Raw genomic sequence first — 16,341 nt, 5'->3', positions numbered from 1 at the left:
GATTTTTAAGAATAACAACTCATCCTCAGAATGCATATCTGTCTCTTCTATTTCAGCCATGCATCTTTTCCAATGAAGCCTATTCATGCCTTAAAAAAAAGGAATTATAAATTGCTGCTATCCTATTCCAAATCACTAAAAATTCCATATGCATATCTGCTAGAATGATGCAATACTGTCTGCATTGAATAAACTCCTTTTCACTCAAATCACAAGTATATTTTCTTTTATTGAGGTGAAATGCAAATAATATAAAGCAACTAGTTTAAACTAAATTAGTGATGTTCAGTTCATTCACAACGTTGTGCAACCTCTGCCTCCATCTAGCTCCAAAAGGTACTTAATCATCCTAAAAGGGAGCGCTACACCCATTAAGCAGTTCCTCCCAGTCCCATCGTGGTCTCTGCCACCAACCCCTGGCACCATCATGTTTTAGAACAGCATTCCCACAGGCTTTGTTGTGGTGGAGTAAGCACCGCTATTCCCATTAGAAGACCCCCCAGTCATGTTGGTTTAAAAGTTTTCTCAAGGTTTGACCACAATTAAGATCTTGGGTCGAGACACAAATGCTCCCTAAGACGAGGTCGCCCCCACTTTCAGATTGCATTACATTGATCAAAGCCACCACAGCCATGAGCCAAGCTTTCTACGGTCTTTCAAGATGATTGCCATTATTCTTTTGTGTAGCTGGTGGGTTTTTCTTTGAAGCCAAATGATACACCTAAAGTTCATGCTGTTGAGACTTCTCTGAGATCTCCATTTTACAGAGAAGGAGCAGAAGTGACGACTTGGGGCTAAATCACTGGCCAACAGATTTATATCTGCCAACAGATTTAAAATCACAAACCCTGAGTCTCCAGTCCGCACCTCCTCAGCTGTTCCAGGGCTTTACATACATGCACACCAGCTTCCATTATAATCCCTATTTTTAGTAACACATAACTTTTAAAGAAGTTCCTCTTGGAAAGTTTGAGGGTTTTTCAGCAGTTATTTTTGTGATTCCTAAGGAGGAAGACCTAGCTTTTTCCACCTCAGAAATGCCAATTTTTTTTTTCTTTTTACATCTGACTCAAACGGCCAGATTGTACATGCCCTAATTCTTTCTCTTGTGGCTCTTCCTCATTCAAGGCAAGCAGTTTTACTGAATTCAAAAGAAAAAAAAATAAATAAATAAAAAACCTCATTTAAAAATAATTTTCTCCCATGTACAGTTAAAAAAAATTGTCTAATAAGGTTCATTTACATTGTTACCTGAGGCCACTGGGAGTTGTGCAAAGTGCATTGCATAATCCTCCAGGCTGCTAGTAGGTATGCTTTACCCCAAAAGTAAAGAAGAGAATTTTCAAAGAGCTCATATGCCAAAAGGGGAAAAAACAAAAAACAAAAAACAAAAAACTATAAAAATGTTCATAGTGATGCAATGGAGAGTTTTTTTCTGCTCTGTGTATTTAGATTTCTATTTTTAAAACTAGAATTTTTTTTAGAATCACTTCTGCAAACATCATAAATAAATGGCACTGATAAGACCTAATATACACTGAAATATCCTAGGTATGTGACCTCCACAAGGATGGTGGCTCTGAATTCTCTCCCTTTGCATTTCAACTCAGAGGTCATCAATGTTACTCTTGAAAACAGATGTCAAGGAACGGACACTCCAGTGATGAAGAGAGGGTCCCTGAGGCTGTGGTTAACGGGCAGTTTCAATCATGCAAGAATTAGTTTTAGCTCTTACTCTATTCTTCCTTTTTATTTTCAAAAGCACATTTGATGTCAAAGAAATTGTACCAGGTCTACTTCAAATCAGAAAACACCACCAAGTCTTCAGCAATCACAAAAGGGATTCTTTTGGTTTGGTGATGATTAACTCAAGACCATATTGGGAGCCAACATAACTATGGTAAGACTGGATACTTGACCTGTAAAGGGTTGGTAAATCTGAAACCCAATACAGAAGTTCTATACATATAGATACACATATCAGGACATACGTTTCTGTAACAGAGTCATCATGAGCACTCATAGTCCTTACCAACAACTCTTATGTGTTTCAGTGACCACCTTGGAATTGTGAGACAAAGAAGGAAAATGAGCCCTAATTCATCAATTCACTTAACCATCACTCGCTTCTTGGTAAACCTATAGTAATTTATTATACCAAAAATATTGTTAGAATTAATATTATTATTAGCTTTAGAGTAATGAGAATGAAGAGAAGAATGGAATGCAGGGACCCCTATTGAGTTTTAAGTATTTATAAGGATTAACTAAAATACCATCATAATAAACAGTCCGAACACTACAATGCTTAGATCAACTCATGGGATTCTCACAACAACTGTAGGGAGGTCACAGTGAGCATTTTTATCCTCAGTCTTATGGTGAAAGACTTAAATGAGCCCATCACTGTAATTCACAGAACTGCCTGTCGGTATGTGTGGTCAACACGGGTGTAGACCCTTGCACCTCACATTTAAACTATATTATCAAGTCATGGTTTCCACTCAGTCCTTACATGTTTAGTGAGCAGCCAGGATTTTTCTTATCATCATGCTAGGCAATGTGACTCTGTGAAAGGTAAACAAGTCACTCCCTTGGGTCAAGGATGCAAAAATCCAGAGAAAAGTATCATTGTCACCACAAAAGAAGGCCAAAATGCAACAGCAGTTCAGAGAAGGGAAAGAGGGAAAGTACTAGGAGAACATCATGGAGAAAAATGAATTCCAGCTGGATCTGAGGGCAAGGGATGATTGCACATCAAAGCACAGAACTGAGTCAAGTGAGTGCAGGGAGCACCTCGGCCCCAGGGAGCACCCCCTGTTGTGAGTGTCTTGCTCACAGTCAGTCCCTGGCTCCTCTTCCTTCTCATCTTACTTCAAAAGCAGAGCAAGGTTATATTGTCTCCAAGTCAAGCTTCTGAAGGGTCTACACCCTTAAAAATGACTGTATCCCAAATGGAACTTTGGGATTTCCCTGGTTCTTTTCCTCATCTGTGTGTGTGCATGCGTGTGTGTGAAGTAGTGAAATCAGGATCATTTGTGTTGTTAACTGATAGTAAACATATTGAATGTGCCAACTACACACAGAGATTTGGCAGGGTAAAGACAGAGACAAAATTATGTTTCTTTGTGTGAGGTGGAATAAAGGCAATATCATTTGTTCTCCAGAGTTCTGGCAGCTGAGGGCCCACCCCCAAGGACTTGTGCCACAGGATGATAGTGAAGGCCTAACCATTGAACTGCAGAGCCACGTGGAGGCTGCTGAACTGTGGGCAACACACCTGCCTTAAGAGGCCAGCTGTTGATCTGGGATAGAAGGGGGAGCTCAACCCAGAGACTTCCTCAGGAATATTTTGGATCTTTGACTTGAAAATATGACTAGAAAGTAAGGTAGACTTTCAAAACTCAGTAGTCAGCATGAGGAGAGAAGCAGACAGGGCTACGGAGAAACCCAGAAGAACATTTCAAAGTCCTCCACATGAGTGAAGATCAGTCCCAAGAGAAGGAGATAGAAGGCCCCAGAAACCCAACCACACGTTTTTTTTTTTTCCTCTGCCACTCATTCTGTCAGTCTTTATTCCCTCCAATTTTTCTTTAATCCCTTCCTTTTTTCCAGTTTTGGATATGGTTTTGATTCACAAAGGTAGAAATAAATTTTTTTTCCAAAAAAATTTTTGACAGAATATCAGACACAAAGGAATTTTCTGGAAACTTCAGCTTTTCCATCTTCACCCTAAAAGGGGTAATTCTTTCTTTTTTCACAGCATCTTCTTTCAAGATACAATTTGATCAGATTTCATGTAAATAAAGTATTTCCAATTAACCTGAGATCAACATCTCATTGCATCAAGGTGAGCCAAGGACACAGAGGGTGACAGCCACTGGGCTGGTCTTGCCACTGAGGCGGGAAGCTGACTTGAAAGGTACAAAACACAGATTGCAGCCTTAGCCAGCCTGGCTGCTGCTCTTCATCCACACCCAGTATGCAGTAGCACATGTAAACCCACATGGGTGGAGTCCTAGGAGGAGAATAACAGAAGAATCATTCAGCAAGAAGGCAGTCCATGTCTGTGACCCCAATGCCTCATTACCCACGTCCAGAGAGAGAGAGAGAGAGGGTGGGGAGGAATGTTTTAGGGTCATCCAATCATTGACCACATTCCAGGTGGTGATAGGTCCAGGATGATGATTATTGACACTCTGAAGAGTCCCGGAGCCAGCATGACATTTGGCTAGAAATAGGAAAATTATTATTTTGATAAACAGTATTTCCAAATGTTATAATTGGAAAGGAATGAGCTATTTTAGATTCTACTTGGATGTGTACCCCAATTATGGTCACCCTGTGTAAGATGATGGTCAAGGGTGGAGGGGCACCTAAATCTTTGAGGAGTTTTTGTTTTTTTTTTAAATAGGAAACATATGATTTTCTTGACTCATCTCTATTTTTAAGCCCAAAGTACACATTACCCATTTTTTTGCAAAGATGAATCACTGCAGACATTTCGTTTTCAATGAAGTTTCATGTCTAAAGACCAGAATTGGCCCATCAGCAGAGATATCAGTGTGACTGCAGTAAAATGAATGTCCCCAAGTATTTATCATTATATGAATTGGGAATCTAAATCTACTCAAAAACTTAAAAAAGTGTACTGAGAGTCTTCAGGAAAGAATACAAAAACATCCAGAAGGGTGGAGAATGAGAGAAAACAGACCCTAATTTTTTCTCCATCTGGTCATAAGCAAATATATTGAGAACCTACTAGGAGCTCAGCATGGTTTTGTTGTCAGAGAAAGCTGGGTTCAAATCTGGCCATGGGTCCTAATAGTTGTGTGACCTGGAATTAATTATTACTCATGGAACTGTATTTCCCTATCTGTAAAATGGGTCCACTTATACTGCATAAATTTTTATGAGAGCTGTGGAGACTGCATTAGAATATAAGCTTTATGAGGACAAGGTATCTTACATTTGCTGAGCCCTCAGAACCAAGTACTGAACCTGCCATACGGCAAGAGCAACATGAATGCCTAATGTTCAACAAATGTTTAGGTGTCAGGTCCTGTTCTAAATATTTTACACATTTCAACCCACGTAGTCCTCACAGTCCTGTGGAAAGGGTGATATTATTCCCTGCTCTATGGGTGAGGAAACTGAGGCACTGAGAGACTGAATTTCCAAGGTTATGCTAAGAGAGGAGTCAGAATCTGAACACTAACTTTTTCATGCCATAGAGTAATATTTATGGAATGAATTGATGAAATGGCACACACAAAACATTTAGAAATATTCAACCACAAGGTCGGCCCTCAACAAATATTGGTTTCCTCTGTTTCCTTTTGCCTTTATATTTGGGAAGACAGAGAGTACACAAAAAAGTAAAGTTTCTGCCTCAGAGACATACCATATTATTGAGGAAATCTAAACAATTATGACAACTAGAGAATTATGTGAAAGTATATTTAAAACAAAATTGTTTGACATAGACTAGTTGTCTCAGTTTGCTTTATGCTGCTATAAAAGAATATTATAGCACCGATTAGGCAATGTATCATGAACATAAATTTATTTGATTTTGGAGGATAGGAAATCGAGGAATATGGCACCAGCTCCTGACAAGGCCTTCATAATGTGTCATCCCATAGTGAAAGGTAAAGAGAGGGTGAGAAAGAGAGAGGAGAGAGAGAAACGCAAGAGGGGGCCAAATATCCCTTTATATAACCCCCTCAGCCATAGCAACACTAATGGATTATGAGAGAGAATGAAACTCACAACCTAAGCACTCCCACTAGGCTTCACTCCTTAACAAGGGCCACTTTGCTCCCCCAGAACATTTGGCAATGTCTGAAGTCTGAAGAGATTTTGATTGTCACAACTTGGGGACTGTGTGCTACTACTGACACTAGTGGATAAAAGTCAGAGATACAGTTGAATATCCTACAAAGCAAAGAACATACCCCACAATGAAATCCAGCCCAGATACCATCCATGCTGAGCTTGCTAAGGCTGAGGCTGAGGCTGAGGTTGAGGATTCCTGGCTTAGGCTATAAGGCTGTAGTAGTATAAGGTGAGAGAGAGAAACACCTGGGAACTAGAACCTAAGTTGAGTTTGCTAATGAGGAAGGATTTGTTTTTAGGTAGGTGTGAAATGGCATGCTGAAGGAGAAAGCAAAACCTCCATCACCATTCATCTGAGTTTCTATGTACTAGTATATCTCTACCCTTCACACATACCCATGCACATAAGAATGAGGATTCATGGGTTAATCTTAGTATTAGTCTGAAAGGTTTGATCTGTGCTCACACTCAGAAAAAAAAAGATCAGAGACTAGAAATTATTAGCACCACAAATGAATGGATTACACTTCTATCTACCCCATTAATAAGAACACTTTGCCTTTTGTCTCTTTATTCACAAGTTTGAGAAGAGGCTTACCTGGGAACCTCATAGATACTCATACATTTATCTTCTCCACCCCAAACCTATAAATCTCTTAGCAAGGGCTCTAGCTAAACCCTGGAATGAGATTTAGACATTCCAGGTCATGTGTAATGAGCAGGTAAGATTGATTACAACTCCCTCCCTTTCTAGAAATCTCTTTGCATGTGTACCTGCAGATCCTCTCTGAAGAGCATGTGACCCAAAGGAGCCAGACCTGACAGGCTCGATCCACTAAAAAAACCTCAATCACCAAAGGCCAATGTTGAGTGATAATGTTCACATCACTTTGTGACCAAATCCAGCCAAACCCAACCCCATTAAATCACAAAACCATCCTCAGAAGCAGGAATAGGATAGAGGTTAAAAGCATAACCCAGGTATCAGGTGCCTAGATTCATATTACAGTTCCACCTCTTATGAGCTATGTAAACTTGGACAAATTACTTAGGTTTTCTGAGGCTTCTCCTATGAAAATTAGTTAATAAATTATAATAATCCATGTAAATTGTCATGAGGATTAAATGCATTAATTGACATAAAGGACTAATTTACAGTGCTTGACACAGGATAAGCACTCAGTAAAACCTAGTTGATTACTGTTTAGAAAAAAGAGGTATACTAGACACTAAATTATCTGACTACTATAATGTCTATATAATGTTTTAGTATAGACTATAGTGTTTAGCTTTCTTACAATGGAGGGTAACACAAAGGATAGTAGATAGTTTTTGCTTATTCCACCACTGGAATCTCTTATCTTCAGTGCCTTTGGGGTGTTTCAGTATTCTCAGGGACTTCTCAGTAAGTTGGTAGATTGTACCCTGGGAGGACTCCAGTAGTTCTTGAGACTAACTTCCTGGGTGTGAAAACTTCTTGATGAATGAATGATCACAAGAGGCAGTGTTATTGATATAATCCTATCATATTTATGTTCACAGAAATCTCACATCATGAATTTAATGCATACAGCCATTAATTTTACAATAACAAACTGCAAATACTAAATTACTCTCCCCAAATAACACTTAAACAAATTATAGAACTAATATTCAAAGTCTTGTGGTCATGCTCGGAAGTTCATAAGCTTTCCATTGTTCTACCCAGTCCAGTTGACCACAAAGCAAGCTCAAGAAGTGTCTAATTGCTCTGCTATTTTTATCTCATTATTTGCCAGAATACAACAGGGTTAATTATCCTTGCATTCCTGAGCACTAACTGGGTTGAGACCAGATCCAAAGTAATCAAGTGTATTGAGCAGGATATTTTAGTTACATGTGACAGGCACACAAATGAAACTGGATCAAGCATAACAGTGAATATATTAGATGGTACATGTGCAAATCTCAAACACCAAGCTTGCTTCACAAGCACAGCTGGGCTCAGGTGCTCCAACCCAACTATCAGATGCTCAAACACTCTTCTCTAATCCCAATCCCCATGGACTATGCGAGGTGCCCCACAATAAATTGCACTCTCTCATTGGCAACATTGTACCATAACAGGCTCTTTTTATTCTTTTTCACTTTTGATTTTGAAACAAGGTCTTGCTAAGTTGCTGAGGATCTTGTTAAGTTGCTAATGCTGGCCTGGAACTTTGGATCCTCCTGCCTCAGCCACCCCAGTTGCTGGGATCACAGGCATGCGTCCCCACACCAGGCAATGGACTCTTTATTTATCTAGTTCATGCTACTCTTTGATGGAAAAGTTGTGGATTTTTTGACGTAACTCCAGTATCTGCTATGATTTTAATCACTTTAATTAAAAAAAAAAAGAAATCAAAGAAAATGAACAAAAAATTAGTAAAAGGTATGATTTACTGTACCATAGCTTTAGTTCTTCTCAGTTTATTAAAGACATAACTTTTGAAGCATAAATAGCTGATGAAAATGTAACTTTGCAAACATTTTCCCCAAATTATGTATAAGTTCATTCAATACAGCCTATTACTTGTATATAGTAATGGCATACAGTTATCAGGAAACCTCTGAAATATTTAGTGTTTTAATAAGAGCATTTAAAAACTTTGCTCTGTCCCCTATTACAGCTCTGACACACTGCTTTGTGATTTGTTGTTGGTGTGTTTTTCTCGTCTGTTGCATAACTGTATACAGGAGATATCGAAGGGAGTGAGAAGATGGTGAACTTTGGAATTATTCAAAACTGAAGTTGACTCCCAGATTCTTTCATTGGGTAATCATCCATTCATTTGTCCATTTCACAAATGATTAAAAAATACTAGAGACATCCAAAAGTCAGATCTACCTGTGAGTTTTGCACCAACATGAGTGTTTTTAATCACTCAGTGTCCAACTCCTTGCTTTACTTAAATAATGTATTTGGGTTGATTATAATGGGTTTTGGTACTTGTAAATAAAAGAATACTGAATGATACAGAACCACATGAAATCCAGTTATCAGAATGTGCCATGAGAACAGTAAGCATTTGATAAATGTGAATGGCAGAAATTTCAAAGGGTCCAAACAGAGCACAGACGTAGCATAGCATGGTTACAGGAAGGTCCCTCTACCACAGGCAATATTTAAACAAGCCTAGGCAAATGGTAAGTCTCAGTGCTTTTCCGGGTTTCAAATAGCAGCAGGAGGTCTGTGTGCAATGAGCTCTGAGGTCTCTTCCAATTCTGTGCTTTCAGTTCATATTCAGACACAATTGGATAAATTAGGGATTTCATACTTTCTGAGGCAAAGTATGTGTCCTATTGGAAAGAAGATCACATTCAGATTTATCTCCATTCCATTCTGCCAACACCTTTTTTCTTTCCTTTCCTTTTCTTTTTTTTAAAGAACTGAAAACCCTGATGGCCTCCACTAAATATTGTGGAAATGATTTCAAAAGAGTCGTTATTGACACTCAACAGAGAGTTACTGCCCTCTTGTTTGATTCTCTTTTAATACTTTGATATGTGTCATGGATTTGTCTAAAATATTCCTGCCTGTTATTTGTGCTTTGGGGTGTTTATATGCAATAAATATCTTTAAATATGAAAAAATAGCTAGTGTGTGAACAAGAACTACTGAGACAGATGGGCCTACAACAAACACATTTGGCCTGTTGCAACACATAATTTCATCTTTAAGAAACTGCTATATAACTCATACGATGTACTCAGCTGCAAAACAATCCAGATAACATGGAAGGAACTGGCAGTGATGGATGACGGAATGATTGTTCACTTATTCAACATATGACATTTGCTCTCATAGATTTATCTTCCATTTGAGGAAAGTAATGACAGTTCTATCACCGTGTTTATCATTTACTTGCCTCAGTTATCTCCTGCATACAGGTCTACTCCCTCGCTGCTAGGTGTATAAGATTTTATCATCCTATATGCAAAGTGGGTTTGACAGGCTCCCTAATCTGTACTTGAAAAGAAAAGCGAGTAAAGTAACTTGTTCCCTGGATGATATCTTAAAGTTGATGTTGTATACAATTAATCAACTTCTGGTGTTTTTTTTTTTCTCAATGGATATTAATTTAGGTGTGACAGAACACTTGGATAGTGATGTGAATGGATGAAAGACAGAAATCCCTTATGAAACTCAATGATGTTTCATGTGGTATCTGTGGATCTTGCCATTAATTTCATTATAGAAAAAATGAGTAATCGATTACATTTTTGTTTTATTTTTTTTTCCCTAAAATGCCAATTGTGTATATATCTCACTGCCTAGTTGCCAGCAGACAACCATGATTTGGCATAGGAAAATTGAAAACCTGTGAGGTTTGGCTTAAGTTAGAACCCTATTCAGTGTTCATGTAGAGAGGAAGGTTATTATTATATCTGACCAGAGACTGTGGCATTTAGGGTATATGCAATTAGAAGGCAGAAGAGTGATTTCCCATATCAACTTCATACAAACATGTAAACTAACTCTTAGTAGAAAATGATCTCCTTATAAGAGTCTCCTACAAGATAGAAAATTTGGTGCCAGGGCTCTTAAAAAACATGGGTTCATCAAAGCAATCAATGAATACTTATCAACTACCTTTATTTTCAACAATTAGTTCCACTAAGAAGGAAATTCTGAAGACAGAAAATAACAGAAGTGAATTTGAACAAGAAAGGAGTTATGGCTCAGAAGGGAGATACAAAATCTGAGCAAATTTGTTTTCTACACATAGGGATACTCGTTAACAGACCCCCTCCTCAGACTGCTTGGAACAACCAGATTTCTTTTTTAAATCTCTGGAGAAAATCATTAACCAAGAACATTGGTCAGAGTGTTTCTATTTTCAGACATAGGAGATAAAAAGGTGAGTAAGACGTTCTTTTCCTAAAATGGGCTCAAATACAGGAAAGCAAAATAAGTTAACATTATGATAAAGTGACTCAACAAGGCTAGGTGTTGTTATCTGAATGTCACACAGGAGGCATCAGAATTCAGAATGATTTTGGATTTCTCAATAGTGACACCAGAGGGAAGCCATGGAAATTCCAAGATGTGGGTGGACCGCAATCTCAGGGTTAGCAGCTGTAGCCAGTGTCGAAGGCATCCAATCCAGACTATAGCAGGATGTAGGCTCTTGATTTGTGCCTCCCAATACTTCTCAAATTGTGGTATGGGGACCAATATCAGCATCACCTGAGAATTGGTTACAAATACAAATTTCACAGTCCTATCTCAAAACATCTATATCTCTAGGATTGAGACCAAGGTATCAGAGCTAAAATGAGCTGTCCAAGTAATTCTGAGGAATGGAGAACCACTCCTCAAGCTATAGAGTTAATACTCTAGGTCATTCTTCAAAGGAGTAAAATCCTTAGAGCATCTGATACATGTGAAAATCTTATGAAGAAAATTAGGAAATCGCTGACAAGTTTAGGGATGAATTTATAAATACAATGTGAAATATACCAAGTAAAGGATAAGAAGTAGAAATGAGTAAATTCAGAGAAAACAAATGTTCTAACAAAAAGACTAAGTAACCCCAGTCTACCATGTGACTCAAGATTGTCTCACACACTTAGTCATCATCATGTAAATAGAAAATATTGATCTAACAAAACTGAGATGTAACTATGGCGGGGAGACCGACTGAGTGGCAGGAAGTGGGCTTACTTGGTGGGGGTTGGAGGGTTGGGAGGGCATGAAGAATCTCCGTCATCCACAGTGGAAACTCAGAAGAGAATATCTGAAACTGAAACATCAATTAAGAGCACTATCTAGCTAAAATATTTAAAGATATGAAGGTTAATCCTGGAAGCTTCAGCAAAAGAAGTCCAAAATGATTGACTCTCAGACAAGCGAATGAGGGAGATTGATACTTTTTCACAGTAAATTTCACAGAACAAATTGACTCTCCACATTTTGGGCAAGTTTAACTTGGATGAAAAATGAAATCCCAAATAAACAAACACAAAAATATCCCCTCTTCTCCTTGAAGAAACTTTCCCAGTTCTTTGATCATCATTCTCTTGTCTTGACTTTTCAGAGTCCTTATTCTCTATCCCAGGGTTGGTAAGTTATAGACCTGCCCATCTGTTTTCATAAACAAATTTATTAGACTTCAGCCTCAAAAATCATTCCTATATTGTCCATGGCTACTTCCATGCTGTGACAGCAGAGTCGTAATGAAGATCACATAATCTGCAAAGCCTAAAATATTTATTACCAGTCCCTTTATCAAAAGAGTTTGCCAATTCCTGATCAAGTCCACCCATTTAGCACCTAAAACAATGCTTTGTATTTTTATGTTTTTTCCTTCCTAGTAGATCTCACTTGAATCTTAGGGCAGCCACATTTGTTAGGTGGTATCTTGTTACCAATGAAACAACAATTAAAAAAAAAAATGCTGACCAACGTCAAACAAGTGGTGGAGTTAAGTTTCAAACTGGAATCTGTCTGAAACCAATTAGGAATATTCTTATAAACCAACTAGGAAGAATATAAATATCAATAACATTTAGAAACTTGGAGGTTAATACTAGATACAGGCAATGTGGCTAGTGTTGAATCAGCTTTTCACATTGGTATATTTTTCTTTTCCTAGATGCAAGTTCTATGTAGGGCAAGCACAATGTCTTGATCATCTGCATATCCCCTGAGCCTGGGACATAAGAAGTGTTCACATTTTTTGATTGATGACAGTAAAGATGAAGGCAAAAGGACCACTTGTAATTCTCAGAGCAAATTCCATTTGTTCCAAGCAACTGAAGTGATACTGATTATTATATTTTTTTAGAGGACTAAAATATGCTCCGAGCTGCATTTTAGTTGAAACTTTCTGAATAAATAAAGCATAATTGTCTGGAAGAAGACTCACATTAAGGCATCAGTGATGCCCATTCATCTTCTTGTGGTAAAGCTCAGACTTCTTGTTATGCATTTGTCTCAGCCTAGACTGGAAGCTCTCAGAGGAAGAGCCTTCATGTTTATATGCCCAGGAAATTCTTCTGGGCACCTGTGTTGTTCCATGACTAGTAACTAAAAATAAATGAGTAATAATGCATTGTTGGTATGAGGTTTGCTTCATGTCCCAATACATATTCTAAAAACATTGAATATAAACTTTCTTTAACCAACTGGATATTCAAAAAGTGGAAATCTAGTAAGAATTACTGCAAGGAAAATGGCACTATTGTTTTGGTTGGAAAGTTCCTTATGACTGATATATAACTAGCTATGTACACTGACTTGTGTAAAAGCAATGTTATTTTTCTTTAAGTGAATAGAATAATTGAAAAGAAGAATTCATGACTTGGAAGGAAGCATAGAATACATCTATTCTCACAACTGATCTCCATTACAACATGCCCTATTCATTATCCAGCTTGTATTTGGATAACTTGCAGAGAAAGAATCCACCCATCTGCCAAAGGAGTCAATTCTCATTTGATTTCATTCATTAATTCATTTCATTCAGGAATTATTAAGTCCTTCCAAGATGTTCAGGCACCATTTGGGACTTTATAAAAGTTGTTTGCTTATGTCTGGGTGAAATCAGCATCTTTACAGCTTACATTAGTATGTTTGATTTGAATTTTAGAAGCCCATTTGTCTAATTTATCTTCTCTATCATAGTCCTTTAAGTGTTTCACAGGAATGCCACCTTCCTGGGTCATTCTCATCTCCATCTAAACGTCTCCCATCCTTAAACCCATTGCTCAGTAACCCGGCTTTACATTTCCTCTTCCATCCCAGTTTATTTAAGTCCTTCCCAAATGGGATCACCAAAAGTGTTGTTCTGTACATGGTTGGACAAGTTGAAAGGAAAATCTAGTTCCTCTCCTTTCCTTACTCACCACATTTATTAAGGCAAGTTTAGTAGACAACCCTATTTTGAGTAGTAAAATTCTGATATTTTTCCCTACTGAACTAATAATTAAATCTAAGGTCCTTAAATCTTATTTAAGAGAGCTGCTTCTAAACCTCATTCCTCCTTTCTTGCATTTATGGGGATGGTTTTAGAAACCTAGTTCCCCTATATGTATGTGTACTAACTTCTTATATTAACTCCACTCGATTGTTTAATTTTTAAACAGTGAGATTCTGGGCTATAGGGATGAAAGATACAATATTTGCTCTCCAGTCTAATGGTAATGATGGACAAGTTAATAGAGAATTATAAATCAGGATATTAAGTGCTGTGATTGGTACAAGCACAAAGTACATTACTAACACAGAGAAGGGCTATACACTGTTCTTTTTTTGTTGTTTTCATTGGAAACCTGCAAGAGAAGGAGATCAAAAGGCAAGACCATAAAGCCTCCTTAGAAGAAGTGATATTGATGTATGTTTGAAGGTAAATGGAAATTAACCAGGCCAAGGACAAATTAAGGATATCTGGACTGCACTGTCCATTGTGATAGTCACAAGCCACAAACAATTCTTGAGCCCTTGTGAAGCAGCCTGTCCAAACTGCGACATGCAGTAATATAAAATGCACATCAGATTTTGAGGATTTAGTAAGAAAGAATGTAAAATGTCTTATTAATAATTTTTATGTTGGTAACATGTTGAAGTTATATTTTGAATATATTTGGATCAAATAAAGTGCATTGTTAAAATTAATTCCATCTGTTCTTTTTACTTGTTTTAGCATGGCTACTAGAATATTTGAAATTACTTATGTGGCTCACATTATTTTTCTATTGAACAATGTTGCTCTAGAAAGTAAGAACAGGCAGAAAGATGAAAAAAATAAAGAACTGCAGGAAGAATTGGAGCAGTTGGACTTTCATGATTCTAATACATATATTTTTTCTTTTGTGGTGCTGGGTATGAAAATCAGGGCCTTGAGCATACTAGGCAGGCAGCCTACCACAGAGTTACATCTCCAGTCCTGACTCTAATTCATGGCTCAATCATCCTTCCTTTGCATCAGTCATTTCTGATAAATATACATATTATAATTTCAAACATAACATTGAAAAATATTTGGTTCTGCAGAGTCTCAAGGCTTATCATTGGTTACATTTTCCATGATTGATATAAATCTCTCAAATTATTACAAATTAAAGTATACTGTATTTAACCCATATTTCTTCATTTTGCTCCAACTATTGGACTTTCTGGGAAAGGAAGACTTTTGGAGACAGTGCAAAGATCAGTGATTTCTAGGACCTAAATGGGGAGAAGATGAATATACAGGGCAGAGGATTTTTAGGGCAGTGAAACTTCTCTGCATGATACTATAATGGTGGAGACCTGTCTGGTTCATAAACTGTGCAGTACCAATAGTGAACCTTGATGTAAACCAGGGACTCACAGTGATAATGATGTGACAAGATAAACCATCAATTGTAACAAATATACCCCTCTAGTAGAGATGCTGATAATGGGGAAAGTTACACAGGAGGGGATATATAGGAAATTTCTCTGCCTTCCACTCACTTTGACTGTGAACCCCATACTGTGTTAAAAGATAAAGCCTATTAAATTTTTTTAACATCACCTTTAAAGCCTCCCAGTCTTTTTGACAGGTGGTGTTGTGGTGCATTGTGCTGCTCTTAAGGAGACTCCTTGTGAGATGAAAGCTCTGGTGTCCACAGTGGTGATCAGCTGGGCAGAACACTGATCACCAGATTTGTTTTCCCTCTTTCTCTATCTCATTCGATGTACTCCCTGACTCCATTCTGGAGGATCACTTCCCAAAAGTATCAAACTGTACAAAACCCTTTCCTAAGACTCTGCTCTTTTAGAGGAACTTAAGCTAAGACTATTCTTCCAAGGAGTACTCTGGAAATTAGGCAATCAGAATGGGGTTCAGAAATGGTTTTCCTCACTGGCCAGAGATTAATAAAGCCCCTTTCATTAATGGTGATACCTGGCATGCCAGAGAATCAACACTGCAAGTCACTCAAACATGGTGAGTTGGGTTGAGATGCAGAAGGTAAAGCATGGTTTATGTGACAACAGTGGTACTTGAATATTGTTAGTTATAACCGATTCCAACCCAATGTGCCTGCGTGGTCCCTATGTGTATAATTGGAATGAATATCCTTAGCACCTGATAGAATCCTCAAGATGCTTCTCTAATATCTTGAATAGAGTTATTTTGAAACAAAAGCCATGAAGAAAATTATTTATCAGGTAACTCAGAAAGCTTCCAGGGCTGAGCATGATCCAGGCTAGGGGCAAACTGTTCTGCCACTGATGATGCTTGACATGGCAAACTGATGGCGCTGCAGGTGAATATAGTAGGTTGGAATGTTGTACAGTCTCTGACAAACCCTGATGCAAGTGTCATACAGACACACCATGTCACAAGTCCGTGCAATCAGATAGAGAATTGTCTACCAATTAAAAAACAGCTTTCAGTATCCTGCTAGACCCTAGTGGAGAATGCACATTTGACCATTTGACATTAAGTGATCATGCAATGGAAGTTACACATCATGACCTGAGTATAATCAGATTCAGTGAGTCTTACATTC

Source organism: Sciurus carolinensis, chromosome 1 (genome assembly GCF_902686445.1).
Source record: "Sciurus carolinensis chromosome 1, mSciCar1.2, whole genome shotgun sequence".
Taxonomy (NCBI): Eukaryota; Metazoa; Chordata; class Mammalia; order Rodentia; family Sciuridae; genus Sciurus; species Sciurus carolinensis.
This window is presented reverse-complemented; position numbering follows the sequence as displayed.